General features: G+C 36.1%; 1 long non-coding RNA gene across 1 annotated transcript; it reads left to right on the forward strand.

Moving 5' to 3' along the window:
* The first annotated feature begins 5,377 nt into the window (after window positions 1-5,377).
* On the forward strand, window positions 5,378-6,974 carry LOC126808391 (uncharacterized). Its single transcript, XR_007674620.2, has 4 exons — window positions 5,378-5,412; window positions 5,636-5,756; window positions 6,079-6,151; window positions 6,446-6,974. It is a non-coding gene; the product is annotated as an uncharacterized LOC126808391 (long non-coding RNA).
* Window positions 6,975-10,585: the final 3,611 nt, after the last annotated feature.

Below are 10,585 nucleotides of genomic sequence, written 5' to 3' on the forward strand. Positions count from 1 at the left end.
ATCCAGCACGCACGTGCTAACCATTCGGTCACCCCCCCCCCCCCAACGTAATAAAATCCAAATAAAAATGTAATGGCATTCATTTGACTCAGTATAAGTGCTGTTTTTTTTCTGAATGTTTCATAATAATATGTCCTGAAGAAATCAAATTAAACAGCATCCGTTCTTTCTCGTTGCTTAAGACAAAAGAAATTGTGGCGCAGTTATACTAAAGAATTGAACAGTGACTGTTTTTCACAGATTTACTGGTTCGTGATGGTTATGAGCTAGAATATATACAAATTGGGTTAAAAGCATACGACATTATGTATTTAAAACAACTGTTCTATTTACAAATTAGCTCGAACGACAAAAGTGCGTTTTCATATTTTCCTACCTGATGTAGCTCAATTAATTCTGTTTGTAAAATTAAGGTTCCACTTGTAAGCGCTTACTTCTAAGCTATGCTTCAAATTATATAATATTACCTTTTATACATTACCTTAAATTTAGACATCTACTAAGATAAATATTCAGTTTTCCTACATTTGATTTTAATGGGATTTACTGTCACATATGTCACAGTCTGAATAAAAACCATTACTCAACACAATACGTAAAAAATTATTTTGGTTCACCAAGTCGATTCATTTAGAGTTATAAACGGTAAGCTATATGCATGCTTTAACTTATTAATTTACAAACCTTTACTAATAGTTTAAGTTTATTTATTTTATAATTTTCGAACCCAGGGTTATGCAGAAAAGTAATTGCTCAATTCACCTGATAATGAGTGAAAATATTTTACATATAAAATAACGTTTTCAAAAACTAAGACTCGAGCTAAAACAGGTTAATCAAGCTAATCCACTTAAAAAATAGGTCATGTAATATAATAATGTATCTCATATTTTTATTTTTCTAATAAGCAACACGATGCTGCAAGATCTGATAGATAATGTTGGATCCTTTGGAAAATTCCAATGGATGATAGTGATCCTTGTAATGTCCCCTACTTCGATCATTGCAATGAGTATGTTGGTCATGGCGTATGGTGGAATGGTGCCTGATTGGTGGTGCATTCCCACTGAAGGAATCATAATTCCTGGTAACGTGCTGAACAGTTCAAGTATTTACTATCATAATTGTAACGAAAGCATTTACTGTTCGCGAGTCTATGAATCATATACAAGAACCGTTATAAGCAAGGTAAGTTTCAGCATCTAATTAACAAAATATATTAACCCTTTATACACCCAGTTATAACTGTGTTCTAATTCCCCCACCCCTCCGCCCCCTGCTCCCGCCCCACAAAACAAAATAATGGTGTGAAATTTCTCCAACCAAATTTCTTAAGGAAAATAATTTTAATTTCGTTTTTCTTTTCAGTTTGATTTAGTTTGTGAGAATTCGTGGATTAAACCAACCGTGACGTCTGTACAGATGGGCGGGGTTCTCGTTGGTGCTTTGATTGGAGGTCAGTCGGGAGATATGTTTGGAAGAAAGAAAACTATTTATATAGCTATTCTTTTCCACTCCATTTTTAACATAATTATCGCCTTTTCTGTCAACTGGCAAATGTTTGCAGCTTTAAGATTCTTAATAGGTGGAAGTATTGGTTGCTATTTAGTTTTGTCGACATTACCATTAGAATTCGTTGGGTTAAAACGTCGAGCTTTGGTAATTTGTTTACCATTTTGGACATTTGGTGCTGTATTTCTAGCCCTGGCTTCGTATCTCATCCACGACTGGAAAGTTCTACACATCTGTATTGGTACTTTTACATTTCCGTTTGTTTTCGGTTACATGTAAGTATCTCTTTTTTTAACTCGTTATCGTCACTATCATTTTGTTAAAATAATAGGAATACTGTTATGCACCATCCTCTCTTTTGAATGGGTCTTTTTCACAAAATCCAGTAAATATTTGAAGTTTGTTTTAGTAATCCGGGAATCCGGGAATCCGGGAATTGATATTTTGGTATTGATTTTTCTAATTATGCAGGGAATTATTTTAGTGTTTTATCCGCCATTTTGTTTAGAAAGTTTTAGTGCAATATTTATAAAGCATAATAACCATTGAAATTTATTTCAATAACATTTATGAAATATACGCATAGGGCCGTTCCTGAAAGTCTACGATGGTTGGCTACAAAAGATAGAATTATGGAAGGAAAAGAAGTTCTGGAAAAGATTGCTAGATTCAACGGTACCGCAGTTCCAGAAAATGCTGAGTACATTCTAAGAAAAGTAGCGGAGATAGAAAAAGAAAAGAATGAAGGAGTGAAGAAATATACTTATATAGATATCTATAGAGGATGTACAATGCTTTTAGTAGTAAGAAAGTGAATCAATGTCTCAATGATAATATAAGACAGGATTCATGTTTTGACCAGTAATTGGGACCTAAGGACTACGCATCTTGTTTTTGTTCTTCTTGTGGGTGACCCTGTTTGAAAATAGCCTAATAAAGCATACTTTTTTCTAGTACAACGCTCACCGATTGACGAAAAGGTGTGACATTTCCAAGATGGCGACGCATTCTGCACACAGAGAAATATCTACTTCGAGAATAGATGGCCACCGTATCTAAGAATTAGTATACTTTTTTGTAATGGGGCTCTACCTAGTTTTGCGTCTGCAATACACACAAAGACTAAATAATCTTTTTCTACTTCTAAGAATTCGCAAAGTATATTAGTGTTTTCGACCAAAATCATCGATTAAGGAATTAAAATATGTCCATCAACTAGCTTAGTGTCTGTTGTCAAGCCGAGCTAATTGTTAACGATTCTTGTCCATATAGTACTATCGTACTTGTTTTATTACAACTACTAAAGACCACTTCCCCCCTCTCTCTCTCTCTCTCTCTCTCTCTCTCTCTCGTCGAGTTATTTTATTTGGTGGTTTTACACACGTGTATTTTTTATAGGCCCACATTTTCATGTGTACGTATATTGTCATCGCCACTGTTTATCCGTCTGGATTTTTATCCGATTTTGACGAAACTTGAAATATAGGTTTATATCCCACAGATTTCTGTGCTTTTCTGTGCATGTATCGGGTCGTAACGTTATGAATTATGGCCCCTGATTGTTCGAAAAATCACGTTTATAGCTTGTGAACACTTTAGAGGTCACAATTTTCATCTGATTGTGATGCAATTTATGTTTATTACCCAAAGATCTTGGCTTCTTTCAATATTGACGTATATCGGACCGTCACTTCGTGGATTATGGCCCCTGATTGTACGAAAAATCACGTTTTTAGCTTGTGGACACTCTAGAAGTCACAATTTTTATCCAGTTTTGATTAAACTTAAAGTGTACATGTATGTTTATAACCTAACGATCTCGGCTCCTGTCAATATTCGTGCATATCGTATCGTAACTTCCTGGATTATGGCCCCTGAATGAACGAAAACTGCAAGGTCACAATTTTTATTCGGTTTAAAAAAAGCGTTCGAATATATCACCTTACATCGTAATGATAGTTGAGGTCAAATTTCGTGAAAAAATGGCCGCGCCATGTGCGCAAACAGTATTACAGTATGTAGTATCAAGGTTGTGGGCCCTTTGGAGGTCACAATGTGTTTATATCCCAAAGTTGAGGTCAAATTTCGTGAAAAAAATGGCCGCGCCATGTGCGCAAACAGTGTTAAAGTATGTAGTATCAAGGTTGTGGGCCCTTTGGAGGTCACAATGTGTTTATATCCCAAAGTTGAGGTCAAATTTCGTGAAAAAAATGGCCGCGCCATGTGCGCAAACAGTGTTAAAGTATGTAGTATCAAGGTTGTGGGCCCTTTGGAGGTCACAATGTGTTTATATCCCAAATATCTTAGTCCCTTTCGATGATTGCGGATATCTGACCGTAAGTTCCTTGGTTATGTCTCCTGATTGTATGAAAAAATCGTTTAAATATTTCGTAAAAATCGGACCGAAAGTGCCCGACAAAATGGCTGCTCCTTGTATGCATATTGAGTAAAAGTATGTAATACGAAGGTTGTGCGATTTTGGTAAAACTTAAAATATATCTATATATCCCAAAGTTCTCAGTCCCTTTCAATATTTGTGCATGTCAGACCATAACTTCCTGGATTATGGGCCCTGACTGTACGAAAAATCGTGGGGGGGAGGGGTGTTGGCTTTTTCTCTATCCATCTATTGCAAATTGTGGGTGTATCTTGCCCGACAGCCACTGGTTCAATTATTATTTTCAGGTGTACATGCTCTATGGTTTATTATGGACTTTCTTTCGGCATTAGTAGTTTTTCAGGAAATTTTTATTTTAATTTTTTTCTGACTAACATTATTGACATACTGACATTTCTTCCAGCCCTCTATCTACTGGGAAAGTAAGTAATTTATGTTACCGTCATGTTTGAACAGGATTTTTTTCGTGGGGTGCGGGGGGGGGGGAGGGTAGAATGGTTTAAGGCGTGCGCTTGAGATTATAAGGTCTGTCAATGAGTCAAATGGTGTGCTTTACATTGCCTCTGTCCCTCTCATGAACTGGGTTGAACAATGGTTGCATTTTTAACAATTATGAGTATGATCTGGCATAGCTCTAAACAAGTAATAACAACACTTATATGTTCCTTCCGGCATCACTTCATCTGTTTCAAGTTCTTATAAATGCTGTAATGCAATGTTTTGGGCATAAGCCCGTCTTTGAGTAGAACAAACAATGAACGCCATAAAAAAAACAACCCGTAATCCAAAAACACGAGCCCTTACGGACACATGTATGAGGGTAATCGTCCGCTCAAGGGTGTTCGTGAGTAAAGAGTTTGAAATATACTAATGTCCAAAAGAAAGTATACACTGTACATTTCGTCCTGCTTCAAACAAAGTCGTTTTTGCATTGTATGCGGTATTTGGGTACAATGTCCATTTGTTTTGCCTGTTATTTGCTTAGACATATTGAGTTTGGATGCACGAGACATGTTCAGTGTAATTTTATCACATTATTTTTATTTAAACAAAACTTGGTCATCTTTTTAGTGTGTATGCTTTCTTTTGGACATTGGTCTTTGATTTAGAATTGAAATCCATTTATTTATCATTAATATATGTGGAGTTTTAATGATTTTAATGTTGGGATTCATGTCTTTTCCTCTAGGGGGATTTGATGGCCGAATGGTCAGCACGTGCGCTGTATCATAAGGTCTGTCATTGGGTCAACTGGCGTGGTTTCGATTCCCTGTCCAACCTCGTGAGTTTTCTCCGGGTCCTCCGGTTTCCTCCCACTGCTAAAGACTCCTACGCGCAAGTCCTGACTGACCTAGTTTGTATCGAGTGAACGTTAAACCTATCTCCCCCTCTCTCTCTCTCTTTCTCTTTCTCTCTCTCTCTCTCTCTCGTCTTTTCCTCTTGTTTACAGCAGCAGCAGCCTGTATTGTTACGCTGATTGTACAAAAAGGTTTAAGCAATTGGTATAGTTTATTTCATTAATTCCAGAAAAACTGCAAATTCGGGATTAAGATTGTCGATCTTTTCTGTTTTGTTTTTTTTTCAATACGTAGCCATAACTGAATAACAAAAATCGAGTAAAGGTTGGATTATGAAACTTTACATCACTGGACACCGAATTGTCCCACGATTATACGAATCCCGGGAAAAGGACAACCACATATATACAGGTTTTTTTTTTTACAGTGAATGGTGTTTCGAAGAGTCCAGTTATTACTGGTTCATCTCTAACAGCTCAAACGTTAACTAGTACTGCATGGTCTTCCCTCATTCTCTTAACTAGCGAATCGTATCCAACAGTTATCAGGTAAGACAATTCCATTTAAAGACATCAACGCAGAAGTGGTGTTGGATGGATATTGATTTGAACAGATGTTTTGGATGCTTCGTGTACATCGTAAATAACAAGGGACCGAGTACAGACCCTTGGGGAACACCACTGCGTAACACAGCCTTACATGAAGACGTCGGATTGGCCATGGCGGATTCGGTTCTATGTGACAATTATGAATCGAAACACTTTAAAAACTGCATACCAAAATCGGCATCAAATGCGGCCGACAAATCCAGATTGAAATTCAAACAACATATTTTGTTAATATTTGAATATATATTAATATTTTTTATAGGTATGTGGGCATGGGAGGATGTAGTGTGATGGCTCGTATTGGAGGAATAGTAGCACCGTTTATATTCAATTTAGTAAGTTGTATTGATATTCATCAACTATATGGAGAGATTATGTAATACAGGGGGTGCTAATTAACAAAATGTTTTCGAAAAGAAATACAAATGTATGTCTATAGCCTATAATCAACCCTCTAGGCCATCGGATGGTTTTGATTTTCAAAGGATTTAAACACAATTGACAGTTGATAATTTAATTAAAAATAGATAATCGAGACTGGAACAGGTGCCAAGACTGAATTAAATATGATGTATGAAAAAATTAAATTATTTATTTATTTATCATGTATTTGTTTATTTATTTAACAGAGTAGTAACAGAATGGTACCATACATTATAATGGGTCTTATGATCACAATAAGCGGTATTTGTACTTTACTGCTGAATGAAACAAAGAATTCTGTTTTACAAGACTTAATTGGAGACATCAATGGAAATAGAGAACTTCAGAAATCTGGCGTACCAGTATGTAAAGTATCAGAAGATCTGAAGAGGGCACAAAAGGGGGAAATAAATGAAAATATGAATATGAAAGACGCCCAAAATACTTATATGTAGTGGCATACATTTTTGCTAACGCCAATGATAAATCAGTAGAATTAAAAGGGTGCTTCTGTTTCTTTCATAATAAAATGGCTATGGAACCCCATGTCTATAATCGTGATAAAACTTGTTAATCTTAGGGATTTTTGTTAAAAGCAATTTAAAGTGGTGTGCCAAGAGTGAAAAGTGGACTTGTTAGGGGTGTCTGGGGTATTTCTTTTTGGTGGATTTCGGCATATCTCAAGGATTAAAAAGCCACCAGTATGGCTAAAAAGTAGGCTATATCCATAATTTTATCGTGTCATATACTTGTTGTTAATTCTGGAAGATTGGATCTCCAATGATCGAGTGAATTCAAAATATTTTTGAGTTAAATTTGACACGATCTATACATATGTATACATAATAAACATATTGTTAAAACAAGAACATGTATCCATACCTTTTCTACCAGCAGACCAGAGAAACCATTTATGTTTATTCAATTCATTCTCCGCAATACAGAAGTGGGAAAAGGGGGATCGAAGCAATATAGGAATTTGGCCTGTCATTATTTTGGCACTTGTGAAACTGAATATATATGTTCAGTGAATAGATGCTCACAATATACCCCCCCCCCCCCCACACACACACACACCTCACCACCACCTCACCACCACCTCACCACCCCCACCACCCTGTATATTTTCTGAAACTATGCACTCTTGTTGCCACCGAAGGATTCTTCTCCCCAAATGAATCTTGCCCCCCCCCCCATCCCCAGGGTATCGATCACCGGGATCTGCTAGTACATTTTCTGTTATCAACATTATATTTATTGGCTTTCAAATATTATGAATCTACAGGAATTGTTACATCTGGGTGCTAGGCTGCTGTTTTGTTCTCCAGCTTGGCTTATCGTCCCGTTTTATTCTGAGCTAATGTTGTAAATATTAGATTTCTTTCTGCCTTTACTTTCGTTTTCCTTGGCAACAGTCTCAATAAAATCCTCTAAAGCCAACCCCCTGGTTTCCTTTTGTAACAAAGCGGAGATACCACTAGATACAAACAGACGGTCAATATAATATAAGGTATCATTCTGTTACTTCCCTGTAATATAATAAGAATTTTATATATGTTCTCACTATAGGTGTAACAAAATAATAATCTAATTCTAATAATTAACTATCAGATATGTACCAGAGTCTTATATATAGATATATATAAGGCTCTGATATGTACGGTGTAAGATCACAAGGCTACTAAGATATGTAGTAAGAAAAGATGTATGGGTCATAACGTAGGATGTGGCGACCGGTTTCCAACTCCCGCTCTCCACGTCTGACAGAAGGCCCATGGCACTACAATATTTCTTAAATGAACAATCAGATATATAGGGTTTACCAACTTACTAGGCTAAAAATAAAAGGAGCCAGGATGCCACCAATTCGAGCCGCCGTATTGGCTGCGCCATAGCCCAAAGACCTTAAACAGAGTTGTATTAACAAAATATAGAGGCCAATATAATAACTCATCTTAATTAGCTGTATCAATGAACCTCGTCGGTTACTAAATTTTGATGTTTACGCTTTTTTGTGTTTGTTTTCTATTTCATCGTCAATTTTGCAATTGCTATGTACATGTATTTTATTTATATATACGAAACAAGTAAGCAAGTAAATAAGTACCTGATGACAGTTGGATATGACCCATTACTCAACACGACCAAGGATGCCCACGCTGAACCAGTTAAAATCTTCGCCAACAACGACACACCAGTAATCAATGGGCTCTTTGATACATCTTTTACTGTGGAAAATTATACTATTACGTATACAGTGAGAAAGGGCTGCATGGGTTATCACCTACACATGAAAATATTGTGTTGGTCAAAGAGCATTATCATAAGGTTATGTCAAAACTTAAAATGATATCCCCTCTTTGTCGATTTGTGGTTACAATCTGTCTTGGTTGAAAGTTTTATGTCTACCTATACTCGGCATTTATAAATACAATATTATTGCCAAAGTAATATTCGTTATTCCCAGCAGAACAGTAAGTAAAAGCCTTAATTCGCAAGGTAGTCAATATTTAAATCTGACAAATAAAGGCCTTATATCAAAAGACATTAGCTGTGTTGCTATCTTGGAATTCGCTTAGACTATTTGTAAAACTATTTGTATTGAACCATCTGCATTATGTTCTAGTTATTATTCATTGAAATATACATATATATTACTCAATAACTGAATAATAATATTTATTATATTGTTATATTCGATGTACTATGGGCCTATGACCTTGTATCACTGAATAAAGTCTTTTTATTATCTTCTTAATTATTGTGTCTTGAATGTGTTGTAGTCTACGATCATGTGAGTAACATACAAACCTGCTTGTATAATTAAAACGGTGATACATGATGCTGCAGCTAGGAATAAAGCACCCGCGCATGTATAACGTCTTCCTATTCTGTAATACAAATAAGTAGTATATAAGACAATGAGCGCTTAACAATTTTTGGGCCTCGCCTTAGTTTGCTAATATTTGCGAATGTTACGGATTTGTTAATGTTTATTGGTCTGTCCCTGGCTTTATTTTTGTGTAAACGATTTGAGTACTATGCTATTTTTGGATGATATTTCTATTGCATGTTAGTATAATTGTGACAAATAAATATAATGTCACACTTAGCGCCGTCAAAATAATGCTGTCGATTTGTAAATAGGATAAACGTAGTTTCTAAATGTGGCATTCAGAAACTTGTTAAATCATAAACATCAACAGCACGGAGTATCGATCCAATTACCTGTCTACTACTAACATATCTAGATGTTCTACAGCCAACCATCACCTCAATAAATGACCCTTCCCTTACTGGTACTGTTCCCTATCTCTTCAACTCAGATAAAAGAGAATGTGTCCCACCTCTAGGCGTTCCCAAAGTTTTATTTTCTTTGTATACAAAAATTAAAAATAATTAGAATATCCTCATCTTTATGCTGAGGAACTTAAAATTTGGTTTTTCTTTTCAAAATCAATTGAATCGCCTTCAATAAATACAAAATGTCACAGCACGAATGGCCACAAGAGTATCATATTGTTGCCACATAACCCAAGTTGTCCAAACGGGGCAATGATTTGTCAGTGGACAGGTCACTGCTTACTAATGTTAGTTACTTCAATTCCTAAGCTACAGGTGCGTTCATACAATCAACTAGTGATACCAAAGTGGAAACGTGCAACCTTTTCGGCAGAGTTCTTTTGCAGTTGCCGCTGCTGATACATGGAATTTACTATCACTTTTGTGGCTTCGCAGTAGTAGTAGTAGTAGTAGTAGTAGTATCAGTAGTTACAACTACATACAACTGTTGTCGTTTATTTCTTTAGTAACTTACTTTTCTAAACAGTAAATGGTTGGGAAATATGTGGTTAACTCTGTAACACTCATCAGAAAAAAGTTCAGGTAAAGGTGCTGATTCCAAAAGAAAGTCCTAAAGACGTTGTTGAACAGGAGAACCTGTAAAATAGCATAACCTTCTATTAATTACATTGTTATTGATGAGATATGGCACTGTTAAACATGAGTCAACTTAATTTTTATTATCTTAAAGCCATTGACCATAAATATTATGGAACGCATACTCGACTTAGAAAATGTCGGGTTTTTCTCTGGTTAAACGCCCCCCCCCCCCGCCGCCGTTAACGACTCCTGTGCGCGTTGGATTTATTAAAGCTAGTTTATCTCTCATCTGCACCCACCCCTCACCTTAACAACGCATTCCCTATATTTGGTTTGTGGGAGAGGGTTACCAAAGTACATGTAGCCTACTATATACATCGTTACAATTAGTTAAACGAGCTTTTGAATTGAAAAAATTGGCACCGGATGTTCTGGATAATTGGCTTATCTTGTATCTTGTCTCA

This window comes from Patella vulgata, chromosome 1 (assembly GCF_932274485.2).
Source record: "Patella vulgata chromosome 1, xgPatVulg1.2, whole genome shotgun sequence".
Classification (NCBI taxonomy): domain Eukaryota; kingdom Metazoa; phylum Mollusca; class Gastropoda; family Patellidae; genus Patella; species Patella vulgata.